Source organism: Chiloscyllium punctatum, unplaced genomic scaffold, assembly GCF_047496795.1.
Source record: "Chiloscyllium punctatum isolate Juve2018m unplaced genomic scaffold, sChiPun1.3 scaffold_307, whole genome shotgun sequence".
In the NCBI taxonomy this organism is placed as follows: Eukaryota; Metazoa; Chordata; class Chondrichthyes; order Orectolobiformes; family Hemiscylliidae; genus Chiloscyllium; species Chiloscyllium punctatum.
In genome coordinates, this window is record NW_027310041.1 from 198,945 (window position 1) to 213,355 (window position 14,411).

Consider the following 14,411-nt stretch of genomic DNA (forward strand, 5'->3'; position numbering starts at 1 on the left):
CAACAGACAGGTGTGCCCCTTCTCAGTTGGAGAGCACTTCAGTGATCCAGGACATTCGACCTCGGATCTTCGGGTGACAATCCTCCAAGGCGGTCTTCGGAACAGGCAGCAGCTAAAAGTGCCCCGACAGAGACTGATAGCGAAATTCGGTTCCCATGGTCATTGGGTTCATTTCACTGTACACGTGGTCCCATTGCCCTATCTACAAACAGAGACCGTCCTACACACACACGCACACACACACGCACACACACGTCTGCGGGGTGAATTTGTACTTGCAGATTTACATTGTACTTTGCTCAAAAACTGCATGGATCCATGTATGTCTCTGGGAACTCATTTTTATTATCTAGAATCAGTCTAAACATTATGGAACAGACAGCAGCACGGGGGTGGAGGTGGGGGGGGGGGGGGTGCGCAGACACCAGTTGTTAAACTTCACCTGAGAATTAAACATTAAACTAAAAAGGTTTTGCACTTTTCATGTTAAAGAAGTGAAGCTAACATTGTCATTGTAACAGATTGGAGACTTAGCAAACAATCAAGACATTTTTCAATGTACAATTTCAGGTTACATCACACTGTAAACATATGCTATAAATTCTGTGTCTTACAACTGTGGACTCCACAATCACCTGATGAATGAGCAGTGGTCCAAAAACTAGTAATTCCAATTAAACCTGTTGGACTATAACCTGGGGTTGTGTGATTTTCAAATTTGCATACCCCAGTCCAACTGATTTCAGCGCTTCTTCGCATTTGATTTCATCTCCGATATGCAATTCTCACTGACTCTGACAGAACTGCTAATTTTGCTGTTTTGTGATGTCAGGAAATGATGTTCAATTTAAGATTTCCATAAGGAACAACAAATTTTTTTCCCTGACTGGAAATCAATATTGGGAAATAGCAGTGAGACAGCTGAATTTCAGCACGTTCGCACCAAGGATGACATATACAATGCTTGGAACTTTTCTTGATGACTTTGTTTTTGCCTATTTTGTTCAGTTGAAAAATGACAGTTATTGAGTTTTTAAAAGCATGGCGAATGGTCCTTCAGCCTATTGCATCATCATCAGTTATCAAACATCTGGCTTGTAAACACAGTTTCCAGCACGTGACTCATCGACTGGTGTGTTCGAAAATTTCAAGTCTTAGTTAAATTGTTATTCAATTTCTTAAGGGCTTGAGTGGAACAAAAAGCATCTCTGTGAACTAACTTTTCAAAAAGACAAACTCTTTCTCGGGGCCATTTGTCAGTTTTCCTCAAGATGCTGCGGAAAATGTTTCTGTACTCACATCTGAATTGGTTTACCCTGTTTCTTCCTCAGCTTCCTTCTTCTATCTATTAAATGGTTCAGATTCCAGTACAGACACAAGGTGCAGGTTGCGGAAGTCACGTGCTTGTACTTTTATTGACACTCTGTCTCGCCGGGAGCTGCAGACCTTCCCCACACTGATTCAGACAGCACTGTCCTTCCTGTGACATTGCCCATGGAGAATGGAAGGACAGGCATTAATAACCCGCACTTGGAAACCGAGCGACAGTTTTAAAACATTTCCAGTGCCCCAGCCAGGAATTGAGCTCCTCACTCCCGCATAACATACGGCGACACGAACCACTATACCAGCAAGGACAACAGTTTCAAAGGAGACACTTCAGCCTTTTGTGGTTGCATTTGTCAAAAGCAACTGATAATGACCCGAATGGTTTAGCCCATAGCCTTACCTTCTCGAAGATGCCTTGGCAGAACATATTCTTATCTGCATTTTCCTTCAGGTTATAAGGGTTGCTGCCTCTCTTACACTTACAGACTGTGTGTTCCAAATTCCAACACCCGCCGGCCTAAACCGCTTTTCTCCACATCTACTTTAATCTTTCTGTCTCTCTCCTTAAATTTCTGCCCCCCTGTGATCGTTCTTTCCATCGATGGGAAGCGCTTCTTTCAGTCTACCTTATCTATACCCCTCACAAACTCCTCTGGTCGGTGACAAACAACCCAAGTTGGTCCTGTCTCCCTTCATGACTGAAACTCTTCAGCCTCGACACTATCCGAGTGAATCTCTCCTAGAACTTTCCCAGTGCGATCTCATCCCTGGACAATTCTAGCACTGAGCCGAATGAACATATTTCCATTCTGTAATAGCATCGGGGGTGGCTCTGCAGCATTTATTGCCTTCCGGTTTGGAGTCACGTGGACGCCACACCAGATAAGGACAGTAGTGTCAGTGAAACAGATGGGTTTTTCAGACAACGTATTCTTAATTCTAGGCATTTATTGCATTCACATACTACCATCGTCGTGGTGTGGTGGAATCCAACCCGTGTCCACAGAACATTACCTGGCTTTGCTGTGTTAACAATCCAGCGATAATACCACTCGGCTATCGCAGAAAGCCCTCATGGGGGATCTTTTCCAATAGAGTCTCTTTCCCCCAGTTATTCCCTATGCCCTTTTATTCAGCCTCACGCTCCAATAATCTCTGGTCCATGTCAGTAAAAGCTGCTAAAAGAGAATTGATCTCACAGCCACGATATCCAAACGGATTGAATGATTTGAAAGTGCCAATGAAGAGATTGGGGCAACAGTGAGTGCAACGGCACAGACTGGATGGTACCAACGTGAAAATGTATGTTAGATTGTGCAATGCCTCAGTCAAATGGGATGAGAGACTTAAAAGGGTGCGAGGGAGAGACATCTTCGAGAACTTTTGGGTTTAAATCCTGGTATTTGAAACGCAGAACAACAAAATTCGATGGAAAAGAAATCATCACCTCGCAGAATATTATCTTGTAAAAAACGATTAATTTCTTACCATGTTTCACCAAAAGTAAAGCTTTGAGAGAACTGACCGCTATGGTGTGGATTAGAGCCGAGGTCGCTGCAATCACAACGCAGAATGCGAACTACTAAACGTATGGTGCAGTGGAAGGTTGCAGCAGTCCACAGACCACGCTTGCAAACTGCAACCAATATGGTAGCAGAGGAAATGTCAGGAAGAATGTACAATATCAGGACTTAGCGACAGGCCTGTGGGAACGTAAAATGAACCGAATCTTTAACATTCGCATCCCCAGAGACTGTGGAGGTTCCATGAATGAGAGTACAGGAGAATGGGATTAATGAAACTCTCCAAACTTTTGGGAGAGTGCAGAATATTGTTGAAACGTATGCTTCAATAGCATTATATTTGAACATTGGCTACTTCATCACTTTGCCCACACAAGGCAGGAACAACTGCTGCATGCAATCACACATAATCCCAGTTCCAGATCCGGAATCCGAGAAACTGTGTGAAGCAGCCAACAAGATCCAATTGGAAACTGGGATGGAATGACAGGAGAGAGACGCATGTATTTCCGAGGTTGGTCCTGGTCAAAAGCGGGTGGAAGGGAATACTTGCCCCCATTTATAATATTATGACCATAAACAGTACATGTTGCTGAGACAGCCGATTGGCGCATCCAAAGCATGTGGAGACTTTAACTTTGGGGTGGCAATGTACGAAATTTCATTTTCCTGTTTGGATCAGTGGTTTTGACATTGGCACCTGCTTTTGTTCGCATCAACTCAGAATCAGCTTCTTGTTCCCAATAAATACTGCAACCTGGAGAAGGTGGTGTTGTGGTTATATAATAAATTAGTCATCCTTGGGGACTCACACACGGAACTGGTAATGTTAAAGTTCGACGAATAAAACCTGGAATGGAAGCCTGACCTCAGGAACAGACACATGCCTTTGTTATCCTTCAATCCCATTCATGCATGTCACTTATACAGGGGATGCTACCATCTTTACCCAATCCTGCCTACTTGTGTCTCCAGGACCTGAACGAAATAGCTGACCCTTCATCCGAGAATGACGACCCTGTGGGAAAGCAGGCCATTAGGCCCTTCCAGTCGACACCATCTCTCTGAAGAACATCCTAGCAGACCCACATTCCATAACTGTTCCGTTCCTCTTCATTTCCCATGGCTGACCCCAGTAACCTTCACACCTTCAGTCTGTGGGAGGAAACTCACACAAGCAAAGAGTGAATGTGCAAACTGCACACGGTCACACGAGACTGGGATCGAATCCATGTCTCTCGAGCAGCGAGGCAGCAGCGAATCAGGATGAACAACAAATGCTGTCCTGACCAGCGACATCCCCACCCTGTGGATATATCAAGCAGAATAAAAAAACACATTCACAACATGGACAACGGGACTTACGTCTGCGTGGACATGATTTCAACCAATGGTTCATCCTGGGTAGATACAAGGACACTGATATCACAGAGAAACCAACGCAATGCGGGATTCAATTACCTGCTGAAGTGGAAACTCATCGACTCAGTCAAACTGGAGACAGACAGTTCAACAGTCCCGTGTATGGGAAGGGCTCAATGAGCAGAAGAACCTCCAGAGTAACCAGCAAGATTACATATCCCAAAAGGAGATCAACTAAACTGTCAACCCTGCTGTTAATCCCAACCAACTGCCAGTTTCATAGTGTCAAAGTCATAGGCTCACGCAGCATGAAAACAGGCCTTTCACTCCTACCAGCTCATTCTGAACATAATGCCAAACTAAACGAGTCGCATCTGACGGCTCCTGTAATTGCTGAGGGTTAGTAATGCCCTTGTGATATTATTACTGCATTGTTAATATGAATGTCCAGATATAATTCTGTGGACACTGGTTCAAACCCTGGCATGGCAGATGCTGGAATTTTATTTAAATAAATACCTAGAGTCTAATGATGATGTTGAATCAGTAGATCTGATTCACTAATGCCTGAAAGGGAAGGAAACTGCCATACCTATCTGGTGTCTGGCTGGTGTGTGACTCCAGATCCATAATATCGTGGTTGATTCTGAACTTCCTTCTGGGCAATAAGTAGTGTACTAGGCATGTATGAATAGCTTTTTTTAATCCCACTGAAACTTTCCAATTCATTTATCGATCCAAATATCCTGTAAATATTGTAAATGTACTTTCATTCATCACTGCCTCAGGAAGTGAATTGCACACATAAACCATCCTCTGTAAAAAAAAAGCCTCTCATCTCTTATTTTAAATCCCTCTTTTCACTTTAAACATTTACCCTCTCGTCTTGAAGTCCCCCCTCCTTGGAGAAAAGACAGTTACAGTTAACTCGAGCCGAACTCTCAATAATTTATAAATTTCCATCAGGTCACCTTTCAAACTTCAGTTCTCGAGTGAAAATATTCTCAGCCTATCCAGCCTTTCGTTATAACACAAACCTTCCCCACTAACCATACGCTGGTATACCTGTTCTAAACCTACTCCAGCTGAATCATTTCCTTGCTATTACTGGGCGACAAGAACTGGACACAGTATTCCAGAAGACGCAACACCCAATGTCCGATTCAACTTCAACATAACGTACCAACTCCTACGCTCAAAGGACTGAGCAACGAAGGCAGGATGACATTTTTTTTAACCATTCTGTCTATATATGAATTAAACTAAAATTAATTATGTACTTGCATTCCTGGCCTCCGTGTTCCATAACACGATGCGACGCCCGATCATTAATTGTATAAGCCCTACTCTTATTTGATGTAGCAAAACGCAATATCTTCCATTTATTCAGATTGAACTTCATGTGACATTTTTCAGCCCAAAGACGCAATGGATTAAGATCCTTCTGGAATCTTAGATCACCTTCTTCACAGTCTCCTATTCTGCTGTCCTCTGCAAGCTTATGAACCATGGCTTCGATGAGTTCTATTGTTTTCTCATATAGGTCAACGATTTTTAATTATTTGTTGTGGCCATCATTTAGCAGTTTGAAAATCAGGTAACAATTAGTCATGTCGTTAACCACGAGGAAGAAAGCCATAGACTGCAGGGAGATTGGAAACAATTGGCAAGAAAATGTGCTGAAAGGAATTCAATCCAGTGAAGTGAGTGATAATGAATTTGAGGACGCACAATGAGAACAGTGTGAATACTGAGAGGTTTAAAGTAATAAAAGAGAAATTGGAGTAGACATTCACGAATGTTTGAAGGTGATTGGACAAGGGATCAAGTGGTCTCGAGGGGTTGGAGATACTTTCTGTTCTTGACCGCAGTTGGGAATATAAGAGCAGGGAAATGATGCTGAAACTTTAGCAACAGCCTATTCAAGATCAATAGACAGGGGAATCAGAATAACGGAAGTGCATACTGCAGGTGCAGGAAATCAGAATCAAGATTAGAGTGGTGCTGAAGAAGCACAGCAGGTCAGGCAGCATCCGAGTTGCAGAAAAAAATAACGTTTCAGGCAAACGCCCTTCATCAGGAAAAAAGGTGGGATCCTCGAGGGTGGAGAGATAAACGGGAGGACTGGGTCTGGGAAGAATTTAGCTGAGAGTGCAAGAGGTGGATAGAGATGGGGTGAAAGGTGATAGATCGGAGAAGAGGGTGGAGCGGATAGGTCGAAAGGAAGATAGACAAGTGGGACAGGTCAGTAGGCTGGTGGCAAGTTAGATAGTTGGAACTCGGATAAGGTGGCCGTGGGGAGATGAGGAAACTGGTGAAGACCACGTTGATGCCCTGGGGTTGAGGGTCCCGAGGTGGAAGATCTGGCGTCTGGTGGTGAGGGAATGGTGTGGAGGAGACCCAGGAACTGCATGTCCTTGGGAGAGTCGGGGGACGTGGTAATTGATGGTTTTGGTCATGGGGCGTTGGAGTTGAATGTTGCGGGTTCCCTGGAAATGTTCTCTGAAGCGCTCTCCGAGAATGTGTCTGTTGGCCCCAATGTAGAGGAGACCGCATCGCGAGTAACAGATGCAATAAATGACATGTGTGGAAGTGCACACGGACATTTGATGGATATGGAAGGCTCATTGGAGCCTTGGAAGGATGTAAGAGGGAAGATGTGGGTGCATGTTTTGCAATTCCTGTGGTGGCAGGGGAAGGTGCCATGAGGGGAGGGTGGGTCATTGGAGGGCCTGGACTTGACTAGGTAGTCGTGGAGGAAAGAGTCTTTGTCAAAAGTGGATAGGGGTGGGGAGGGAAATATAAATTTCCCTGTCACTGCAGGAAGTGCAAAACCTGCACCCACATCTACCTCCTCACCTCTGTCCAAGGCTCAAATGGAGGCTTCCACATCCATCAAAGTTTCTCCTGCACTTTCACACATGCCATTTCTTGTATACATTCCGCCCGATGCGGTCTCCTCTAAGTTGGAGAGAGGAGATGTGTTCTCACACAACACTTCAGAGAATATCTCCAGGATACCCACAAGAAATAACCCCAGTGCCCCATGGCCAAACATTTCAACTCCTCCTCCCACTCTCCCGAGGACATGAAGGTCCTGGGCCTCCTGTATCGCCACTGCCTCACGACCCGATGCCTGGAGGAAGAAAGCCTCATCATCTGCCTCGGGACCGTTCAACCCCATGGCATCAATTTGGACTTCACCCTTTGCCTCATTTCCCCTCCCCCTACCTTACCCCAGTTCCCACCTTCCAGCTCAACACTGTCCGCCTGACTTGTCCCACCTGTGCATCTTCATTCCCACCTATCCAGTCCACCTTCTTCTCTCCCATATCATGTTCACCCCCCACCTGCATTCACCTACAGCACTCTCCGCTACCTTCTCCCCAGCCCCACCCCCTTCCCATTTATCTATCCATCCCATGTGATCCCAGTCTCATTCCTGATGAATAGCTTTTGCCTGAAACGTCCATTTTTCCTGCTCCTCAGATGCCGCCGGACCTGCTGTGCTTCTCCAACACCACTCTAATCTGAAGGGGAGTCAGTTGATTGAGAGGGTTTTCGGATATTTTCTATTGTTGACCACAGGCTGTGGATGATAGCAGAACTTTAGTAACCACCAGTTTAGGGAACAGCTAAAGGACTGAGCACAAGTCTGGTCACCGCATAAATCAACATTTTTCTTAAAATTGTAAGATAAAAGATGGAAGGCTGAAGTATGCAACTTTGCCCATCAAGACCGTTTCACCAATGAGTTTCTCACTGATTCCTTTCCAAGTCAGGTTGCTATGGGCCTTGGAGGATAACTTGAAAATGGTGGCGTTTCGTTGCATCTTCCAACCTTGTCCTTATAGTCAGTATCGCTGTTGAGCTTTGAAGGTTGTCAAAAATGCCCGAATGACTTACTCCAGTGCATCTTATAGTTGGTGCACTCTGCTGTAATTGCGCCTTAGCGGTGAAAGAAATGAGTATTGCAGGTGTTGGAGAGGATACACTCAAGTGACTGCATTGTCGTGGACTGTGTCCAGTTCCTTAAGTGTTATTGAAGTTATATCCATCTAGGCAAATGGAGAGAGTTATATTCCATGTCTCATTTGTGGCTTGCAAACGATGTAGGATTCACAGAACAATGAGTTGAGTTTATAACCAAAAAATGTCTCAAGAACATGTTATTGTTGTCAAAGTGTTTATGTAGCCAGTTTCTATAAGTTTTTCCCCCCGAAATAACAGCTCTGTGGACACTTACACGGGGTAATTTGTTTACAGTAAAGTTATTGAATGTTAATGAGATAAGATTAGATTCGCATTTGTCAGCGTGATCATTACTCTATTTCGTCCTTGTGTGGACCAATCTGATTCCAGTCGCTGTTTGATTTCAAGATCCAATTCCCGTCTGTGCTTGAAATTTCAACCGTTTCTTCCCATAAATGTCTCCTCCTGCTGTAATAATATGTAAGGATGCTGCAGGGGACAGCAGAGATTAATGAACATGTTGTCAACACTGGAGAAAATGGAGCTTCGTGGAATGATTGGTTAGGCTGGGATTATTCTCCTTGAAACAAAGGAGAGGGAGGGGAGCTCTATAATCACATAATAACATTTATAAACGTTCAATATTCATGGGATCTTGACAGGGTAGTTACGGGCAGGTGGTTCACCCTCTGGTATGAGGAGAGTACCAGAGGACATGAACTCAGAATTAGATATTGCCTATTTAATTCAGAAATGAGGAGTAATTTCTTTGCTCAGGGGCCAGTGAATCGGTGGAACTCCTTGCCGAAATTGTTGTTAAGGCTGCGTTGTTGGTATTTTTAAACTGTGCCAGACAGATATTTAACCAGAAAGATGATGAAGCTTTGTCGAGACAATGCTGGAGAATGGAGTTGAGGATTATCAGATCAGCCATGAGTTCGTTGAATGGTGGAGCAGACTCGATGGGCTGAATGGCCGGTTTCCAATCCTACATCATTTGGTCTAACGTCTTATTTTATTGATACCTTTAGAATTCTGAGGGGATGGAATGAAGTAATAGAAAAGGTTTCTCAAACTGATCAGACAGATCAGGAACAAAGGTCATGAGGTCATGAACAGGAAATGTGCTGTGGTTGGATACAACAAATGACACTGGGCACACCGCAGATGGGTATGTGCAGATGTTGTGATTGCTAAAGAAAATTGGTGGATCTAATATTGTTGCCAACTTGGTGATCACGCTGGATGATGGATCGCGGTATGATTCACACAGCAAAAGGTTGTGAAAGAATGAAAGATTCGTTTCATTGGAAAGGTTTTCTGCGGTTCCAATTCAATTGACTGTTAAAAATACTGATCAGAACTTTGTGTGGAGTGTTACATTAAAATTCACAATCCCACTGGATAAACTATTGCACCCGATCTCTCCTTATTTGTTACCCTTTCATTCGATGTAAATTCATAGAAAGTCAAGATGGAATGAAAGGAGAAAAGAAGCGTTTGCACTCCTTTTCATTATCCCAATGTAATTTACAACAGAATCAAATTGCTTTACTTCGACTTTGATGAGGTATCGATTTATTACAAATCTCCGGTGCAATGAAGGGCAAGAGCAAGATTCTCCACGTTAAATGTTGCATTCAATTTTGCTCCGAATTTATTTCAGCTTAAAGAAAATACTCATGAGAAAAACAGAAGGTTGTACTACAAAACAAGATGGCAGTTTTGATGCTCAGTAACTTTGGCAGATTTCAATGGGTATCAAATGAATCCAACATCATGGCGATCGTCCTCCCATCTTTAAGGCATGGGATTAAAGCAGGAACTCGATCTCCAAGAGACCGTTCACTTCCTATTCATTATGGAATAGCTGTGTCTTGACAATAGACAAAATCTGCTCAGTTCCATTTATAATGCTTCATGTGGAATATTAATAGAAATCTTTCAAAACTATGAGTTTTCTTTTTGCTGAATCTTACTCAGCTGCAGACGTTTCCGATATTTCTTTGCATCTGAAGTCGTCCAAATTAGATATTGTTTCCTCGCACCATCTACCCCCGACACCGTCCTTTACACTTTTACCTGGCCACAGGCTGTCTCTCTCCTGGTGAAACTCGCTGCTTCTGTGTCTCTAAATGTGCCTTTGCAAATATTTTGGAAACGGATTGTCTGAATGACAAAAAATCTGCTCCCATTATTTCTTTGTCCTACATCTATGGTTTTGAAATCTTGACTTTCAGAAATTTATGAACTTGAAAGAGTGAATTTGCCACATATTTACTCTCTCCAAACCTCAAATACTCTGGAAAACTTCCATTCTGTTTTTCTTGGTTTAGTTTCGAATTTTCCAAAACACAAATAAATAAAACTCCATCCCCACTAAATGCCGTCAGCATCGTCTCCAATGTCTTAGCAGCCCAGTAAACGCTGACAGTGTCCTCTCTGATAGAATCTCCGATTCCCTCCAATGCAGAAAGTACAGTTCAGACAATCGAGTCTGTAGGGAGACTCTGAACAGCATCTCAACCAGACCTAGCTCTCGTCTCTATCCCCGCAGGCCTCTGGCTTGTGATTTCAACTAAACCTGCTGGAATAAAACCTGGCATCGTGTGACTGCTGACCTTATTACCGCGTTACCCATGGCTAATTTACTTAACTTACTGAATTCACTCCCTGGACACATCAGCGCAATTTAACATGGCAAATTCACCTGACCTATAGAGTTAAGAGCAGTGCGAACCACTGAACAAATGTACCATCACATTGAACACTATCTGTATCATTTACACACTGGTAACTCCGCCCAGTGAAAGCAAGCTGCGCCCACCAACCCGAATTCAATGCATCCAAAAGCGGTTCTCCGCTGTACAACCTCAGTAGTTCTGCTGGAAATGTCTCTGCGCTCAGATCTGAATGAGTTTATTCTGTTTTCTTCCTCAGATTCCTGCTTTAAATAAACATATCAGTCAGGAACGACTCTATATAATGGTTTTCATTGCAAAACAAACACAATGTGCTGAAGTTACGTGTTTGCACTTTCACTGACACTGTCTCACCGGGAGCTGCAGTCCTTCCCCACTCTGATTCAGACAGCACAGTCCTTCCTGTGACATGTCCCATCGAGAATGGAAGGCCAGCCATTAATAACCTTCACTGGGGAACAGAGCGACAGGTTTAAAACCTTTACGATGCCCCCAGCGGGGGATTGAACCCTGTGACAGGCGGGACACTAACCACGATACTGTGGAGGACAACAACATCGAAGGAGACCGTTCAGCCTGTTGTGGCCGCACTTGTCAAACACAACTGCTTAACGAAAAGAATCAAGTTCCATCGTTTAGCCTATAATCTTACATGTTTTGGCATCGCAAATTAACATCTCAATTTTTTTTAAGGTTAGAATGATTTCCGCCTCTCTGACCCTTTCCGCAAATCTACTCAAACCTTTCTGCCTTTTCCCGAAATCTCTTGGCCCCAGTGTTCGATCCCTCCATCAATAACAAAAGCTTCTTTCAGTCTATCCCATCCATATCCCTCAGCATTTAGTACATCTCAGTCATGTCTTCTCCAATCTCCTCCGCTCGGCGACAAACAACCCCAGTCTGTCCAATCTCTCCTCACAACTGAAACTTTTCAGCCCAGACAATATCCCAGTGAATCTCTACCGCAACGTTCCCAGTGCGATCACATCCATGCAGTACTCTGAATTGCAGAACTGCACACAGTAATCTAGCTAGGGCCGAATGAACTATTTTTTCCTGTTCTGTTACAGTATGAGGGCGTCGCTGTCTCGGCAGTATTGATTGCTATCCCTAATTGCACAGCGGGCAGTTGAGACTCAACCATATTGTAGTGAGTGTGGAGTGACATGGAGGCCCGAGCAGGTAAGAATGACAGTTTCATTCCTTAAATGGCGTCAGATGGATTTGTTTTTTCTCAACAATTGAACATGGATATATAGGAGTTATAAGATTCGTAATTCCGGATATTTATTGAATCCCAATTCTACCACCGAGCATGGTCGGAGTCAAACCCAGGTCCCAGGTGTCTGAATTAACAGTTCAGTGTTCAGTGGTAATAGCGCTTGGCCATTGCAGAAAAGCAGTGAAACTGATCTTATCCAATTAAGTCGCTTTTCCCCGATACTGTTCTGTGCCAATTTTCTGAGCTTGACCCCCCGCAATAATATCTGGTCCACATCAGTAAAAGCTGCTACATGAGCATTGAACTCACAACAGTGGTAACCAAATGGATCAAATGGTCTGCAGGTCCCGATGGTGGGGTTGGGGCACGTTCACCCAGCAACAGTGACTGCAGCCATACAGACTGATCGGTATCAACGTGAGAGTCTGTATTAGATAATGCCGTGCCTTAATGAAATAGGAAATGACTCCTCAAACACATGATGAAAGAGCTGCGCTCCGAAAGCTAGTGCTTCCATTAAACCTGTAAGACCATAACCTGGTTTTGGGTCATTTTTAACTTTGTACTCCACAGTCCAACACCAGCATCTCCAAATTAATGAAATGGGTATGGGATGGAAAGTTCGGTTCGTGATCGTAGGAGGGAAGAAATCTCTGAGAACGGGTGGATTTGAATTCTGACATATGAAACACAGAGATGTGAGCGAGCAGAGCTTGAAGGAAAAAAAACAATCACCTTGGAGAAAATCAAAACTTTAAAACAACTGATTCCTTTGTGTTTCACAAAAGACTGGGACACACAGAGCTGTTACTGCCGTGACTCGGATTCGAACCGAGGTTGCTGCGACCACAACGCAGAGTACTAACCACTATACGATCACGGCAACCCACAGACGAACACACAGAGCTCACGCAATAAGTACAATATCATAAGAAATGTTAGGCAGAGCACCAAATCCACAATATCAGTGCTTAGCGAACAGTGGCAGATATGTGGGAACTCAGAATGGGCTGACCGTTTAATATCGGTTCACCCAGTGGCTGTGGTGATTCCATCATTAATGTGTTGAAGGCTGAGATAAATAGATTTCTCCAAAACATCAAAGACTCCGGGGACATCAATGTGGACTTCAACAGTTTCCTCATTTCCCCTTCCCCCACCTCACCCCATTTCCAAACTTCCAGCTCAGCACTATCCCCATGACTTGTCCTGACTTGTCCTACCTGCCTATCATCTATTCCACCTATCCATTCCACCCTTCCCCCCGACCTATCACCTTCATCCCCTCCCCCACTTAACTATTGTACTCTATGCTACTTTCTCCCCACCCCTCCCTCCTCTCACTGATCTCTCCACCCTTCAGGCTCTCTGCCTGAATTCTTGATGACGAGCTTTTGCCCGAAACGTCGATTTTACTGCTCCTCGGATGCTGCCTGAACTGCTGTGCTCTTCCAGCACCACTAATCCAGAATCTAATTTCCAGCATCTGCAGTCATTGTTTTTACCAAGCTTTTGTTGAAATGTATGCTTCAATAGCAATGCAGTTTAACATCGGTAACTTCACGAGTTTCCCGACACAAGGCAGTAACCACTGCTGCCACATTGTCCCAGTTCCCTGCCCCAGAATCAGAGGAACTGAGTGGCGCAGTCGCGAATAACCAACTTGAAATCAAGATGGGAATGAGGTCGCAGAGATACTCGATGGCTCAAGAGAGGCAACCGGAGAATGCAAGGTATTTCTATGATGGTTTAGAGGCGCAAGCAATTCCAAGATTGGGAGTGCTCCTGGTCAAAAGCGGGGCAGAAGGGTAAATCTGTTCCCGTTTATAATAACAGCGATCTACAGTGCATCTTGCTGAGACAGCTGAGTGCCACAACTGGAGCGTGAGCAGCTGGTTTGAAGTTTAAATTTGCTTCATTATCACCCACTTCCGTGGAATGAATTGCTTTCACCATTTTTATTTCCAATTGTTTTATATCTCCCTGTAGTCTGCAGCTTTCTTTCTCATGGTTAATTGCATGACTAACTGTTCTATGATCTGCACACTGCTAAATCACGGCAACTACAAGTAAATATGAAACATTGATCTATATGAGAAAACAGTGGAACTCACTGCAGACATGCTTCATAGGTTTGCAGGTGACACCAGAATTGTAGACAGTGAGGAAGATGATCTAAGTTTCAAAAGGATCTTAATCCAATGAGTCGTTGGACTGAAAAATGTAACATGGAGTTCAATCTGGATAAATGGAAGGTATTGCATTTTGGTACAACAAAAAGAGTATGGCTTTGCGGATGTT

General features: G+C 43.9%; 1 non-coding gene across 1 annotated transcript; it reads right to left on the minus strand.

Moving 5' to 3' along the window:
* Positions 1-12,921: 12,921 nt before the first annotated feature.
* trnah-gug (transfer RNA histidin (anticodon GUG)) lies at positions 12,922-12,993 on the minus strand. The gene has a single exon. It is a non-coding gene; the product is annotated as a tRNA-His (tRNA).
* Positions 12,994-14,411: the final 1,418 nt, after the last annotated feature.